The following is a 17827-nucleotide window of genomic DNA, read 5'->3' on the forward strand; positions in this document are numbered from 1 at the left end:
GATTGCCCTGCTATCGAAATTTACTTTGTCTTTCTGGTAGCCTGGCATTATCATAATCCTGTGCAAACAGCATTCTTGATTATCTGAATTTCTGATTAACTTAGGGCCTTGAGCATGTTCCCAGTCCATTTTGGCAAATATAATATAAACATACAAATGCTACACATAATTGAACTCTGCAGGCTTGAAGTAGTCTAATATGAGAGCCAAGCATAGGAACATTCGAGAATGTAGTGGTGCAGATCCTCTTGAAGGAAGCATTTGATACTTGCCTGGGTTTAAACAGTAAATACTTAAAAGTCAGACTTGAACTAATAGGGTAAGCCCTGAAGGTAGGTTAATAATTAACAACTTTTGTGAGGTCCTTGTAAGTGCTCTTGAGATAAGAGTACCATGTGTTTCACCCTAGAGTTGCAATATGCACCTACTAGACTGTTGCTCCTGAGATAAGGAAGGATATAATTTGGTAAGTACCAAGAAGCTGGGGATTTTCCCAGTAGCTCTGCACACAGAAAGTGCAATTGAATCTATGTCCTTCCGTAATCACAGTGGCAGACTAATTTAGATGGGCAGCAATATCTTACAACAATTGCATTCTTTGTTACGGCTATATATAGAGAGGTGGGGGGAAGGAGGGAGAGGGAGAGGGAGAGAGCCTAGACAGGGTAGGAAAGGTACCTTGAATTTTTAAGCTTCCTTATGACATGTTCTCCTTTAATTATGTGAACCTACTGAAGATCTTTAACAGAAGGCGGAGCTTCTACTGTACTCTTTCAACCAGGAACTGAGGTTTTGCTTTGTAAAATTAGTGCAGGATCATTGTACAAGTATCATGTCCCATTAGAGAAATTGCTTCAGGTACTTTATAGCCCCAAAAGGGGAAAGAGGGGATTGCTGATTGTTACTTTCCTTCTTAACTGCATACACTGAGGATATTTATCATTGGTCTAACGGTACTTTTCTGCTTTCTGAAGCACGGGCATTTTCTTTTCTCTCTTAGTCAGTGGATCTTCTTATGAAAAAGTTGAAATACTAGGGTGGCCAGGTGTCTTGCTTTACATGAGACAGTCCTCTGTTTGAGAGCATCCTCACTATTTGAAGATCTGTGCAGTCCAAATCTGGTTTACAGACAAAGAACCTTAAGAAGAGACAGCAAGGGCCTTGAAGTTACCATACTGAGCAGATACACATATCACTTGGGTCCCTGCCTTTCCCACTAATGTGAGATGTATTGTGTGTCTACCCTATTGAAATAATAGTAATAAGGGCAACTCTATAAATGAGCATATGACATCTTTATGTAACTCTGTGTCTCCTTTGTCCTTTTTGGGGATGTGTGTGTGATGCAGCTACCCTAGAGATGTTTCTTTGGAAAGCAAGGTTGCACGTTTTCTTTTCAAAATATTCCAACCTCTTTTTACTTAAGGAAGACGAAGCAGAACTGTTTTGGGGAAACTTCCTAGCTCACAATAATAAGTTCTTTGAAGTGGTCAAATAGACATCACTGTTTCGGATGGTGCTTTCGGTTGGCTTTTCAGGAGGAACAAGGAGCTGCTACGAAAAGGGGCCCCCTGAAAATGTCCCAGTACATACCTGAAAAATGGGATTTCAGTCCCTTGGTCACCTTTAAGATGCCTCTCTATATTCTTGGCTGTGCGTGCCTATGTCTGAGTGGGCATGTGTTTAAGCTAAGATGGTAATTACAGCTTTGGTCTCTTTGAAAGGCAATTGATACAATACAAGGGTACATTTACACAGCTGCTCCTCCCCTTGGGGAATTTTTCTGTTGCCTGATAGTGGAAGTTTATGTAAAACCTATTTTTGTTAATGGTTCTAAGATGTGATTTGCCCACCACTCATCAGGCAAGGATCAAAAATCAGGTGTGCTGTGTTTATGGTGGCTGGACAAACAAACACATATTGAACTTATTCACAATAGTGGGTTCCATATAGCTCTCCGGTTTCTGTTGTAACCTCACTTCCCCAGCAACATTGCTGGTGCGCTTGCTAGCCGTGGCTTCAGAGAAACCAGTGTCGTTGACAACTTTACATATAAGGGCTGGCATGTAAAGGACAAGAGGTGCAGGAGCCAAGACCACTCAAGGTATAACTAAAGCAGTGCTTGATCCACTAACCACTTCTGCCAATCCATGAGACTGAATCCTTTCTATCTGCATAGAAACATATCAAGCACTTAGTGCATTTCTTGAAGATGCTACCCCAAGGGGTCACCAATCTTTCTGGGCCCATGGGCAAATTTGCAAAACTGAGAAATGCCATGCGCACCGCACAAAGAGAAAAAGCTACTTATTGGTGACATTAGAGCACATGTTTCCATAGGGGTGGGGAAGGCGACCCTGTGGTTGCATGTGCACCTGTAGGCACAACAGTAGCACTGCGCATAGATTTTCTCTGTAATCCCTAGAGCAGCCTAGTGACATAGGTCAGTGTTATTATTTGTAGCCTATCTGGTAGGATTAACTAGGTGCAATGAATTAGACTTTCTCCCCCACTGATATGATAAATAATCTGTAACTCAAGTTTACATCCCCGGAGTGCCATTAGGGCAAATTACAAATCATGGATGCAGTGCCTTTGCCAGAGCGTGTTCTGTTCAATGGTGCACCTGGGAAATGTGGAAACTGGGCTTTGGCAAGAGGGAGGAGGAGAATATAGCAAATTATTACACATAAGCGCGCTGTAATCATACTGATTGAAGAGGAGTTGGCAAAGTGGGGAAGCCCTACACCCAGAGCTTATCTAGAAAAAAAGGTGCCAGTACTCACCATGAAGTTGTTATAGTACATGCCATACTTTTAACCAGTGCTTTGTCTTTAGGCAAAATGGTGCATACTCTTGAATACCCTAAGAAAGAAAAGCACTAGGGGATAAGGGCCAAAAGACCTTCTCCAAGGAAATATCCTGCTCAGCACCTCCTTCGATGATACTCTCTACCATGAATGTGTATAAAGAAGGAGCACATAGAGAACAGGTGGCAGATTATAATATGCCAAAGTGTGATGGTTGTGTGGAGGCAACTTGATGTCTCTCTGGTCCTTCCTTTCCAAGAGCCACAGGTTCCCCATTCCTGCTGCCAAGGGCCATTCACATCTTGCAAATAAATAAATGCTGAGAGGCAGGAGTGCAGTTTCCCAGTGGCAAAACTGGAATCAATACTCAAGAGGCTGGGCTTAGGGTCAACTTCAGTGTTTTATTTGACAGCTTTGAAAAAAAGCTCTGATGAAACGAGGAAAAAGCTCTCCCCTTCTGTTCATGGTCATAAGGTATCAATGAGACAGAAACAAGGACTCTCAGTAACAAAACAATGCAATTTCTTTTTAAAAAATACATCAAACCTACTCACCTATAAACTGAAAACAAAGGAAACCTGGAAGCCATAAAATGGAACCATTCTTAGTTTAAAATAACCTTTAAAAATTGTTCAGTGTATAGGATTATATTTAAATAGATGGACATTTCTTAAAGAAAAAAAGCCACTCTAGCACTTAGTTTTGTTTTTATTGTAATTTTTTTTTAAGAAATCAAATTTCATATGGTTCCATGATAGGATGTTTCAGAAAATCATAACGTGTTTTTGCCTGTAAAAGCAATGTCCTTTCTTGTTAATGCCAAGAAAACTTTTCCCCAAACACTCGTTCCCTGTTCAAGACACTGTAGCTGCTAATGAGGAAAACACTGCAAGTACCTCATTGAAATGTTTCCCTTTGTTTTTCTACTGGGAGTTTCCTCTGTAATAGCAAAAGAATCCCTGAGTATCAATGAGTCTGAAAGTGCTCATATTCTGCCAAGAATAAAGTTGTAAAGCTTTGTGTGCCAGCACTTTAAATTAATCTAAAATAATGCAAAGGGGAATTTGTCATCTTGGAAGGCTTTTTACAGCCTCGTCACTATTGTCTCAATTAATAAGTGTGTTCCATATCATTGACACGACTTCTCTCCTCTGCAGCCAATTATGACACCAATGGATGGCAACTCTCTGAGGAAGCACAATAAAGCAAAAGGGGGGGGGGGAGAGACACAGAAATATATGATTGCGCTTAATTCTTTGCAGCATGGTGATGACTTCCAAAGATCCAGAAGCTGCATGGCAGTTTCCTTCCAAGAGCATCACTTTCAGCTAAGCGCCAACCTGTCCCAACACGTCCATTAATTCAACGTGCAGATTAAAACCACAATGCTTCATCTGCTTATGCAGACTAAGGTCTCTTCATTTTAGTGGGAATGAGGGACGGCATCAGGGATCAGAATCACTGGGCGCATGCCAAGCCCTCTGTCAGGATCCAGAGTCAAGCATAGGTCAGCAACAAAAAACATGGTGTCCGTGAAATTTGCTCTTCAAAGAAACCAAAACAGTGCAGGTCTAGTGATCCCAGCAACTCTTCCCAGTAGATCTTGCCCCAATACAGCAGTTGCAAGGGCTGAAGGTCCCCGCCTTCCTACCACTCCCTAAGGCTCCTGATCTCCAGCGCCTTTCCCAAGCTTCTCCTGGAGGTTGCCTTGAGGGGTCCCCAGCTAGTGCCTTCCACAACTCCTCTGCATCTACAAAAGTGACCCCAGAGCTTCCTCAAATAAAATTTGGAAACTGCAGCTGGTGCAGAAGTCACTGGACAGATTGTTGACCAGGGCAAGACAGTATGAACATATAACACCAACTCTGGCATGACTGCACTAGCTACCAATTTGTGTCTGGGCTCAATTCAGCTTGACGTTTTCATCCCCCCCAAATTTTTTTGATTTGAGTTTCCACTGAAATGAGGCTGTATTTTAATGTTTTAATGTTGTATTTTAATCTTGCTTTTAAGTTGTATTTCAATCAATTGTTTTTATATCGGGTGTTAGCTGCCCTGAGCCCGATCTTGGCTGGGGAGGGCAGGGTATATATATATATATTTAAAAAATATATTATTATTATTATTATTATTATTATTATTATTATTATTATTATTTCAAAGTGCTGGTTCTGACCTATTAAGCCTTATGCAGCTCAGAACCCTAGTGCCTCAAGGACAGCCTCTCCCCACATGAACCAGCTCAAACCCTGCAATCATCACTCTCTCCATGGGAGTTTTGGAGCGTGGCAACACGAGATCAGGCCTTTTCAGTGGTGGCCCCTTGTTTGTGAAATGTTCTCCCCAGGGACGCATGCCTGGCACCCTATTTAATTTTTGGCGTCAGGTTAAGACTTCTTTTTACCTTGCTTTTTGGACCTTAATTTGAAAGGTGGCATTGTGACCTATGTTGTTGCAGTGGGATCTTTTAAATCCTGCCTTTTATCTGTATAGTGGTATTTTTATATTTCTATTGGATGGTCTTAATTGATTTTAAAGTAAGTCTTTTGGGGTCACTTTGTGAGAAAAGAAGAAGACGAAGAAGACAAAGAAGGAGGAGGAGTTCACTTTTTAGTTGGATACAGAAATAGTATATTAATCCTACCTAGTTATTTTGGCACCAACATAAATCTTCCACATCTTCCCTATTTTGGACTGTTTAGAATCAAATTCTATCAACTCCCTCCCCCCTTAAATACTCTTTAAAGAAACAAAAACAAAATATTCATGCCTGCCTAGAGTCCCTCCCCCTAAATTTGATTTCTAGTAGACACCAACCTTGGTTAAAAATTATTGACTAACCTTTTCTCATGAGACGTGGCTTAATAGTATTAAACAAAACTGAGAAGGGAGGGGAAAATAAAGAAAAAACATATCATGGTTCCTGTGAATTATGCATTTTAAAAGATCGTGTTCCTGTACAGCCAAGTTACTTTTTTTTGTTACAAATACATGAAATTACCAGATTGCCCTGGATTTCATTTAATAAAAAAAAAGCCAGTGAGACACTGCATCATTAAGCATTGAATGAATATAATGTAACTATTGAAACTGCTTAAAATATTTCCTAACCATAAATTATTATCCAAAAATATTTTTCAAGCAGATAAAAAGAGTTGTCAATTCTGCATAGTGAATGCCTCATAAGGGGCTCATTTATGGTTGAAAACTGAATAAAAGCAGTAAATTAAGAACAGACGTAACCATAGAGAAGCTGTAATCCACTGCAGATTTCCTTGCTGAATGAAGTATTGTTGTGTGGATTTATCCTCCTTGCTTGTACAGTTAACCAGTCACATCTGTGGCCGGAGTGTTCTCTGTGCACACAGACAAGTTCGACTCAGTAACCGTGCGGCTCGCTCCCCCTCCCCACCGCAGCCACAATGAAATAAGCACATGTCGGATAACTGTGTATTGATAAAGTGCTAAATTAAGTGTCCGTCTGTTTCTCTGGACCAGGCTGCCTTGAAGGGCAAGTGCAAAACTGAAGCTCTGTGGATGGGGAACATAAGGAAACAACAGCAGATTTGACGCTAGCCCAGAGTAGGTCTTGTTTACCAGTCCCTCGCCATGCTCCAGCGTTCCTGTTTGCTCTGCCTCCGCCTGTTACGCAGGATGGATGTTGGATGAGTTGAAAGCATTCAGGAGAGGGAAAGTACGCACTTAGCATAAATATTCATTTACTGCCGTGCAAATACTTAGCTTTATAGGAATGTAAACTGTGGCAAGTTTGTTTGATTCACTACCTCTCCTCGTCTCTTCTGCATTGTTTGCCGCTAGTACACATAATAAGCACTCGAGGACAGGAGGACGACATGACAGGGAGTCAATTTTGCCTTATTGCTCTCCATTTAAATGACACGATTATGCACCCAATCAGATTTCTGTCTCAAAGAAGCTGTAGGAAGTGCGGCAGAGATGCACATTTTCCTCTCCGTCACCCCACCCCCTCCGTCCTGTGATTCAACTTTCTTGGATTGAGGTACATTGACTGCAGGTTTACATCTAGAACATTGAATACTTACTGCATGCTATCTTAATTAGCATTAGAAATGAGTGGGGGGGTATATGTTCATTTTCAGACTGAGGAATTTAAAAACTTCTAGCACATTGCTATTTCATACCTTCCAATATTTCTCCGATGAAAATAAGGACATCTTATTCTGTTGTTGTTCTTGTTGCTGCTGCTGCTGCTGCTGCTTCTACTTCTGCTCCTCTTATTATTATTATTATTACAGTGGTACCTCGGGTTACATACACTTCAGGTTACACACTCCGCTAACCTAGAAATAGTGCTTCAGGTTAAGAACTTTGCTTCAGGATGAGAACAGAAATCGGGCTCCGGCAGCGCAGCAGCAGCAGGAGGCCCCATTAGCTAAAGTGGTGCTTCAGGTTAAGAACAGTTTCAGGTTAAGTACGGACCTCCGGAAAAAATTAAGTACTTAACCCGAGGTACCACTGTATTCTAATTCTAATTCTTCTTTGTACCCTGCCCCGACTGGGTTACCACGCTGGGCAGCTTCCAACATATATAAAAACATAATAAAACGTTAAATATTACAAAACCACTCTGCACAGGACTGCCTTCAGATGACTTTTAAAGGTTGCATAGTTACTAATAATCTTGGCTCGGGGCATCGCATAACTCCATACATGCAAACATTTCTCTGATGAAAATAGGGACATCCAAAGGAAAAGCGGAACATTCTGGAATCAAATCAGAAACCGGGACAGCTTCTGTAAATCCAGGACTATCCCTGGAAGATAGGGACACTTGAAAGGTCTGTTATTTTATTTTTCTTATTAAACAGGAATGTGTGGGAACACAGGCACATATAAGAACACAGGAAGCTGCCTTAAACTGAGTCAGACCAGTGGTCCATCATCTACACAGTGTGTCAGGATGCTGTCAGCAGCTCCTGGCTGGTTGCCCAGCAAATTATAAAGACAAGGAAAAGTTTCTTAGAGTCCATTTTTATTTCAATCTTTACAGAGGGAAGCTATAGAACCCAGTCTCTTGGATAATGGCGTTGTCCCGAGTGAATCTCCACCCCTCGTCTCTCCCACTTCCTCATTCATCACTTCTACGGGTGCTGCTACATGCCCTCTGTTTTTGAGCTCTTTGCTTTCCTACTTTTAAGTTCTGGGAGATGGAGGGTCTGGAATACTTTTCAGTGACAAGGTGTCAGCCGGGTGTTGCTCTGGCTCTCCCATAATTTCCCAACTTTCCCCCTCATCTGCCTCTGAGTTGTGACCTCCCTCGAACCCCTGTTGTAAATCTATACTGTCTCCCTCTTCCTCCTCCCTGGAAGGGTCAGGCTGGGGAGGCAATCTCCACCATTCCTCCTCTGCCCAGTCCCTGACACAGTGACTCTTCAGGGTTTCCCAGCTGTACCTGGATTGCACCTTAAGACTTCTGCATGGCAATCAAATGCTCTGCCACTAAATTATGATCCTTCCCCAAATATCAGATTTATAACTAGATGTTTTCCCCACCATCACATGCCCCTCAGTACCAACAGCACCTTTCTCAGATGCTTTGCTATTGCCTGAACCTAACCAGCTATCCCAATGCTCAGAACAGTGTCAAGCTTAAAGTACTTATGGCAGTTAGCCCTGAATAAGTAACAATTATCACTGGTTTATCTGGTATTGGAAGCCACTGGGGGAACTGAGGAACAATGCTTGCATAGTTTCAGAGGGACTGCGGCTGAATTTCAAATTCCCTGCTAGACTGCTCCTATTGCTTGCCACTCTTTTGTGGGAGGAGAGAGAAGGGGCAGTGCACACACACACACACACACACACACAGCCCCAAGATAATTAAAAATAAGAGGCAGGGCTTTAAAAAGGTGCTAAGAAGCCTCAGCCAGGGACGGAGGGATACAAATAAAAACTAATAAATTCATTATTATTATTTATCAAGGGAGATGTTAGCTTTATAGGATAATTTTATTTTGGATAACTACTTCTGAAGAAGTTGGTTTTCAGCCCAACCTGGATCCCCCCTCCATATTTTAACAGTACTTCATTTGATCAAAATTGATTTATTGACATTGTTGTAGGTCCCCCCCCCCCCTTGCACTTTAGAGACCATAATATTTTTTTTTTTTTATAAAATTTTTATTGGTTTTGCAACATTTTTAAGAAAAACAAACAAACATTAAAAATGACAAACATACACGTATAGTTTCAAACATATTTTCATAAACCTCTTTTCTTGGACTTCCCCATACCCCCCCTCTCTGCATCCCAATGTCCGTAGTTCAACTAGCAACTCCCAATTGTTACTTTCCAATCTCAATCATCTTAGTCCTCTTTTATAGTCTAACCTTATATCCCTGTACCCCTTTGTCTCTGAAAACCACGACATTTTAGCATTCATTAAGTTTATAGTAGTCCTTAAGGTAGCTTTTAAATTTTCTCCATTCTTCTTCCACCGTCTCTTTTCGTTGGTCACGGATTCTGCCTGTCATCTCGGCCAGTGTCATATAGTCCATCACTTTCATCTGCCATTCTTCCAAAGTGGGTAAATCTTGTGTCTTCCAATACTTTGCGATGAGTATTCTTGCTGCTGTTGTGGCATACATGAAAAAAGCTCTATCTTTCTTTGTCACCAGTTGGCCGACAATGCCCAAGAGAAAGGCCTCTGGTTTTTTAGGAAAGGTACATTTAAGTACCTTTTTCATTTCATTATAGATCGTTTCCCAGAAGGCCTTAATCTTCGGGCATGTCCACCAAAGGTGATAAAAGGTACCTTCAGTCTCTTTACACTTCCAACATTTGTTATCGGGCAAATGATAGATTTTTGCCAGCTTGACTGGGGTCATGTACCACCTGTATACCATTTTCATAATATTTTCCTTTAAGGCATTACATGCCGTAAATTTTATACCGGTGTTCCATAACCATTCCCAGTCAGCTGACATAATATTGTGTCCAACATCCTGAGCCCACTTAATCATTGCCGATTTAACTGTTTCATCCTGTGTGTTCCATTTCAACAACAAGTTGTACATTCTAGATAAATTCTTAGTGTTGGGTTCTAACAGTTCAGTTTCTAATTTTGATTTTTCCACCTGGAAACCGACTTTCCTGTCCTGTTTAAAAAATTCCATTATTTGGCGGTATTGGAACCAATTTTCTACTTTATGCTTCAATTTCTCCTGACTTTGTAGTTTGAACTTATCTCCATCCTGTTCTAAAATTTCCCAATACTTCGGCCATCCGACCTCCATATTGAGTTTCTTCACTGCTTTAGCCTCCACTGGCGACACCCATCTAGGGGTTTTGTTTTCCAATAAATCTTTATATCTTATCCAAACATTAAACAATGCTTTTCTGACAATGTGATTTTTAAAGGCACTGTTAACTTTACCATACCAAAGATATGCATGCCAACCAAAAGTGTTATTGAAACCTTCCAGATCCAAGATGTCCGTGTTCTCGAGGAGCATCCATTCTTTGAGCCAGCAAAAAGCTGCTGCCTCATAGTACAATTTTAGGTCCGGCAGGGCAAAACCCCCTCTTTCCTTAACATCTGTCAATATTTTAAATTTAATTCGGGGCTTTTTGCCCTGCCAGACAAATTTCGAGATATCTTTGTGCCACCTCTTAAAACATTCCATCTTATCAATAATCTGCAAGGTCTGAAACAAAAATAACATTCTAGGCAATACATTCATTTTAATTACTGCAATTCGGCCTAACATTGACAGTTTCAAATTTGACCATATTTCTAAGTCTTTCTTGATTTCTGACCAGCATTTTTCATAGTTGTCCTTATACAAATTCTGATTTTTAGATGTTAAATAAACCCCTAGGTATTTTACCTTCTTGACCACAGTCAAACCTGTTTCCTCTTGAAATTTCTCCTTTTCCATATCTGTTAGGTTTTTCCCTAAAACTTTGGTTTTTTGCTTGTTCAACTTAAATCCAGCTACCTGGCCAAACTGTTGTATTATTTCTAAAACCCTTTTCGTACTAGTGTTTGGCTCTTGCAAAGTCAATACTAGGTCATCTGCGAACGCTCTTAACTTATAATGTTTAGCTCCGACCTGCACACCTTTGACCTGCTGGTCATTTCTTATCATATTCAGCAACACCTCCAGAACTGAAATAAAAAGTAATGGGGAAATCGGGCACCCCTGTCGTGTTCCTTTTTCTATCTTAAGTTCCTCAGTCACAACATTGTTTACAATCAGTTTGGCTTTTTGTTCAGAGTATATTGCAGCCATACCATTCTCAAAGCCCTGACCTACCCCCATCCCATGAAGATTCTTCCTCATAAAACTCCAAGAGATATTATCAAAGGCCTTCTCCGCATCCACAAAGATCAATACTGCCTTGGTGTTTATATTCACCTCTAACTTCTCCAAAATATCTATTACATTCCTTACATTATCTGCTAGGTGTCTTTTAGGGAGAAAGCCTGCTTGGTCTTTATGGATCTTCTCCATCAAAACTCTTTTAAATCTTTTTGCCAAAATGTCTGCAAAAATTTTGTAATCCACATTAAGCAGGGATATTGGGCGGTAGTTCTTGAGTTGGGTCTTTTCAGTCTCTGACTTTGGTATGAGTGAAATATATGCCTCTTTCCACGATTCAGGTGCCTTTTTTCCCTCAAGGATCTCGTTACAAACTTCTCTTAATGGTTGAGTCAACCATTCCTTCAGCGATTTGTAGTATCTGGAAGTCAGTCCATCTGGTCCTGGAGATTTGCCCAGTTGCATATTCTGAATGGCAGCCTCTATCTCTTGTTCTGAGATTCTCTGGTTCAAGTCCATCTTACTTTGATGAGAGATGTTTTGTAGTCCATATTTTCCGAGGAATTTGTCTATATCTTCTTCATTTTGCGGGCCTTGGGTATAAAGTTTTTTAAAATAGCTTAAAAAGCAATTTCTAATTTCATTGGGTTTGGATATGTTCTTTCCATCCACCTCTAGGCTTGTAACTGTATTTAGTTTCTGCCTTTTCTTCAATTGCCATGCCAAAAGTTTGCCACATTTATTTGCTGATTCAAAAGTCTTTTGCTTCATTTGCCTTATCTTCCATTCAATCTCTTGGTTCATCAATTCCATATATTGTGTTTGGTATAATTTAATCTCTCTTAAAATGTCCTGAGACTTTGGTTTTGTTCTTAATTTCCTCTCTCCTTCCTTTATCATTTCCAGAATCTTCTCTTTTTTCTCATTTTGTTTTTTCCTCTTTATTGAGTTTTGTTGAATCAAAAATCCTCTCATCACCGCTTTACTTGCGTCCCAGATCACTCTTTTCTCCACGTCGGTCCTCAAATTTATTTCAAAATAGTCTTTTAGGGTCTTTTGGGCCTTCGTGAGAATCTCCTTATCTCGAAAGAGGGTGTCATTCATTCTCCATCTAAATTGACCAGTTATTGTGAGTTTCATCTCCATCTTCACGGCGTTATGGTCGGAGCAAGTTTTTGGGCAGATTTCCACTTTCTTGATCTTCGGAGCCATTCCACTAGTAACCCAGATTTGATCGATTCTGGTCCAGGTCATCATTGCTTGGGAGAAAAAGGTTCCCTCTCTCTCCAGAGGGTTCCTTGTTCTCCAGATATCTATCAAGTCCATATTTTCAGTCATTTCGAAAAAAGTCTTAGGGAGTCTCCCTTCCTTGGTGACTGTAAGTCTTTGTGCCTTGTCCATATTAGTGGAGACCACGCCATTCATGTCTCCCATAATTATCATATTGTAGTCCAGATAGTCCATCAAAGTTTCATGAAGTCTCTTAAAGAAGTCGGATTTGCCTTCATTTGGTGCATAAATTCCAACAACTAAGAATTTTTCTCCTTGTACTTGTATCTCCACAGCCAGATATCTCCCTTGTTCATCTTTGAATATCATTTTTGGAGCCCATTTCTCCTTCACATATATTACAACTCCTCTCTTCTTAACCTTGTCTGATGAAATAAATTCTTGTCCTAGCCTTTTATTTGAAAGTAATCTCCTGTGGGCTCTGGTTATGTGAGTTTCTTGTAAGCATATCAAGTCCAATTGTTCTCTATTCAATATATGAAATACTTGTCTTCTCTTCAAAGGCCCATTGAGCCCATTACAATTCCAACTGAGGAATTGCAGAGCCATCTTGTTATTTTTCTAAGGCTCCTCCAACAGCTCCAAGTTGTTGCTCTTCTTCTGATGGTAGTGGTTTTTGTCCAAACGAGAGATTCAAGATATCCAATGCTCTCCTCTGTTCTGCAAGTACGTCAACAGTCCCCTTCTGTAAGTCCTCCTGGTATCTTGCCAAAAATTTGTCTTTATCTTGAATTGTCTTTATTTTCACCTTGTTTCCCTTAAAGTCAAATGACAGCCCTTGTGGGAATTCCCACCTGAAACGAATAGCGTTTTTCTTTAATAAAAGGGCTAAGTCCTTGTAGAAGTTTCTTAAGTCCAGAAAATATTTTGGGATGTCTTTAAAGATCTGTGCAGCTGAGTTTCCAATCTGCAAGGCCTTTTCAAAGTGTAGTCCCAATATTTTGTCTCTTTCCTCCTTGGATCTGAGTGTAATCAAGCAGTCTCTCGGAGTCTTTCTGTTTTGCTTCTTACCCAATCTAAAGGCAGTCGTAATTTTGAATTCGTCTTCCTGGAGTTCCCAACAATCCACAAACTCCTGTGTCAAGTATTCCACAAGGTTGTCTCCTTCATTCTCCGGGATCAATCTTATTTTTAAATTTCTCTCTTTCCTCTGTAGCTCCCACAAGGCCAAGGTTGCATCATGCTCATAAACCTTCTTGGCGATCGGCTCTAATTTCTCCTGTGTCTCTCCCGCAGTAGCTTTGGCGTCTTCCGCAATTTGACGCGTAGTGGCGTTTTCCTCCACCAATTTATTTATAGATTCTGTATTCTGGTTTAATCTTGCTGAAATTTCTGCTAATTTTAGTGTATTCTCTGAAGTCTGTTTTGTCAGAGACTCCAGAGTTTGGTTTATCTTAAGCAAGGCATCTGTCACAGCTTCCATAGAGACGGCTGCTCCTTTGTCTTGTCCTGTTGATGCTGTTGTTCCTGTTGATCCAACTGTTGCGCCTGAAATTGAGCCTCTTTTCTTTGCCTGTAACTGTTGCAGCTGTTGTTGTTGTTGTTGCTTGGTCTTGGCCCTTGTGACTATCTCTTCTTGTGTGCCACTCATGTCAAGGTCAGTTCCCACGGGATTTATTCTCCCTTGGAAAATTCCACTGTCTTAGGCCGTGCCGGGCTTCACTTTGTCCTCTAGAGGGAGCAAATCAAAATGGCCATAGAGCAAAGTTTCCAAGTATAGAGACAAAGGAGACTGTCCCAAATGTCCAAAATATAAAAAGGGAGATTAACCCAGTCAAAAGTCTAAAAGCTTGTTGCTTCAAATTGCCACAGTTGCCCTATTTATGCTACTTCTTGTTGTATTGTACAGTAGCCAGGCACTGTGGAAACTTTGTATCAGAGTATCACTTCACAGGAAAAAGTCAGTTCAGTGTACTAAGAAGGCAGACCGTTTCATGCTTTCAAATAAGTGAGACAGCAGAGGTTTTTTACTTCCAACAAATCTTGCAGTTATTGCTCAAATTCACCTCCCCTCTGCCCTGCTAGCTAGAGGGGAGATCAAAGGGTCGGAATGTCCGGTTAAGCTGATCAAAGAGCTGGTTTAAACGGATGCAGGTTTAGAGCTCCGTTGCTTTCACTTTCATGCAGTCGGGGGGAGGCAGACTTCCTTTGTTTAGATCTCCCCCGTTTTTAGCCCAATTTTTAAAATTTGAAAAGTCCCGATTATATTTCAGCTCTTACTCACGGGGATTCAGTCCAGATTTTCTTTTCAGGAAGGAATCGGCGCTCTCCGCTTATGGCGACGCGGCTTCACTTCGCAGGCTGGGTAGCGACTCTCAGCACCGCGCTCACTCCCGATGTCGATCCGTAGCCTTTAAAAAGGCTCTTTCACGGTACCGGGGGGCGCAAAGGTGCCCACCGAGTCTCCTTGTTCTCAGGCTTCAGCGCCTGGGATTTTAGGGGTCCCCCGCTTGCCGTAGCGGGTAAGACCCGAACTTGCGAAGCAGTCCTTCTCCGGAGCTCGGAGCTAGGACCGCCATTAAGCGCTGGCACCGACCGGAAGTCCGCACTTTAGAGACCATAATAGCATTTCGGCACAGAGAAGCTGGTGAAATCTCCTCTTCCCAATCAACAGTAACTGATGAAGTGACATGTTCCCCCATGTTTTCCTTACCCTTCGGCTGCTCTCAGTAGCTCAGTGAGTCTTACTATGGTGGATTGTGAGGACAGAGCAATATAAAACCAATGCCATCCTACTGTGGCCTTACCGTTCAGGGGCTTCCATAAGCTGACCCCTGCCTTTTCATAGACCATCTTTTCACAAACCCCTGACAACAAACATGTAACAAATACAGTAATTGTCAGATATTTGCTGGAATCTCTGAAAGTTGGAAACTGCAATAGACAATGCCTGATACAGGTTTGTTTGTATACTATCTGTAACTGCACATTGTGTGTGTGTGTGTGTGTGTGTACGTGTACACAAATGATGGATGTAGAAACTGTATCTGTGTACATTCACACACACCCCAATGTTTATATTAACATATTTATATAAACATTGGTGCTGGTGAACAGAGATGGATACAAACTGCACCAGTCACATACACACACACACACACACATTTTGTATATGAACACAGTGTGTAGTGTGAATGGAAATTGTGTTCTATCATTTTATACAATTTTGGTTAGAAGCACAGAGTGCTGATTTGTTTGGTTAAAGGTTTACCGTATCTCATGGCAAGACCTGGAGCAAGTTTAAATCAGGCTTAAGGTATAAACAGATCCAGTAACATTCAGACAAATAAATTACTGTATTTTTCGCTCTATAACACGCACCCAACCATAACACGCACGTAGTTTTTAGAGGAGGAAAATCCGTAGGCATGCCACCCGTAGGCATTCCCTCCATAACACGCACAGACATTTCACCTTACTTTTTAGGAGGAAAAAGGTGAGTGTTATGGTGCAAAAAATACGGTACTTTGCCACCTCCAAACCGGACAGCACAGGAAAGCACAGATTCCTTTATGCTCATCCAACAGTTGTAACGCAAAAGGGAAAACCTCCATCATGATTAATTTAACCTCAGCTCAATTTGCCCCATTTTTCATAGAAAAACTCTCATCCATGGTCAAGTTTCCTTGGTAGTTCTGCGTCTTTTTGGCTTTGTTGTTTATTGACCTATTTGTTCTTGGCAGTATCTTATCCCCCTAAATGATTCCCTTAACTTTGTCCTGTAAGGGCTTATAAGGGCTAATTTGTTTAGAATGTATCCTGAAATTTCCTGATCGCATCTACATCCAAAACATGATGGTGATGATCAGAACATTATTGAAATCATATCATGAACTGGGGGGAAATATCGAGTTAGTTTGGTGCTTTTCATTAACATTAACAGACCTCAAATTAGGACCTCACTAATTACCAGTTAAAGGCATTTTATTGTTTCTAATAATACTGCATTATTTGAACGTTCTAGTTGTTGTTGTTGTTGTTGTTTAAGTTTTCTGCCAGCAGATCACAAACCAATTTTAATGGATTATGTGAAGGTACAACAGACTGATTATATTAATGAGTTGGAGCAGACTTGCTTTGTCTTACTTTTTATAGCGAAATAAGATTCTAAGATTCTTCTTCCATCTCCCCAGTGGTTAAGAATTACATTTCTTCTAAAGGAACTTAATTAAAGTTAGCAAGTGATTTTGTGTCCTGCAGTACAATACATTTTGCCAGAAAGGTTAGGGGTTCATTTGTTGCATCGCATTGAAAATGTGAAGATGATAGGTGAAATGTTCTTCCTTGAAAGTGTTGAAAATAATCATTTAAAAGGTCAGTTTCCTTTGCAAAAAAGTGAGAGGAGAAGAAGAAGAAGAAGAGAGTGCGTATGTATTTAGTAAACAACTTGTTTAAGAGAAAAATGCTGCAATTTGAAAGGTTAAAAAAAGAGAGTCTAAATAGCTGGCAGTTTCCCCAAAAACTAAGTCATTGACTGTGTTTTAGAACAGTTAGCTGCAATTTTTCATTTTTCATTAAAATGTGAGGCATTTACTAGCATCCTTGCTGTAAATATCGCAAGCGTAATTCCATCCACAAATAAGAGGATTTGAGCTGGCAACAGTAGAGCTGAGATTTAATCTTTTCTCTTCACTTTATTCTGATATAACTGGTTTATAGATCTGGTGGTTAAAAGGTTCACACTGTTAACTGCATTTCTGAACACTTCCATCAGGTTATTCTTGCTTACTGAGGAATCAGTGAAAGTTCTTCACGTGGAATTAGGCTGCAAATCTGTGTGCGCTAACTTAGCAATAATTCCCACTGGACACCATGGGATTAATTTTCCAAGTAAGCATGCAGAGTGTAGAGACTGTTCATCTCTATTTGATATGTTTCATCATTTTAGCTGAACCCCAGCAATATGATATAAGAAACACTATGGGCAGCACATTTTTCTCTCCCCATTGTTCACATTACCTTGCAGTGTGTGTACAAACTATTGCTCAGTAGAAAATTTCAATCATCTGTATAGATGAAAAAGGGAAGGGAACTATTGATAGTGCTGTGCTCTTTGCATTTATTTATTTTTAAATGAAAGTTGAAGTTTTATGGTTTTATGCTTTATTCCACGTTTTCCATTATTATTCTCAAGAGTTGTAAGGGAAACTTGTATGGAAAATTTGGTTGAAGGGCAGTTTCAAAATGCAACAAATAAATAACTACATTTTGATTGTCCTTTTAAGGAGAAAAGAAAGCTGCTTTGGCTCTAAAGTGGATTATAGATCCGACACGTAAACAAAAGCAAAACAACACTACATGAGAGAATTGCAAAGTCCACTGACTCACAAAGGATATTTATTTGGAGAGCGAAAGAAAGAGATGGCTTATTTAATAAAATTCTTGAATTGTTAAAATATCCCTGCCTCCACTGGATCAATA

At 40.5% G+C, this 17827-nt stretch overlaps 1 protein-coding gene across 1 annotated transcript in view; it reads left to right on the top strand.

The window, feature by feature from the left end:
- The first annotated feature begins 407 nt into the window (after positions 1-407).
- The window catches only part of ADGRL2 (adhesion G protein-coupled receptor L2), a 355922-nt gene continuing 338502 nt past the window's right edge, over positions 408-17827 (top strand). The window contains exon 1 of the mRNA XM_083510610.1: positions 408-466. The gene's annotated coding sequence lies outside the window, so the exon portion shown is untranslated. The remainder of the gene's footprint in view (positions 467-17827) is intronic.

This window comes from Podarcis liolepis (assembly GCF_965112155.1).
Source record: "Podarcis liolepis genome assembly, chromosome: 6".
In the NCBI taxonomy this organism is placed as follows: Eukaryota; Metazoa; Chordata; class Lepidosauria; order Squamata; family Lacertidae; genus Podarcis; species Podarcis liolepis.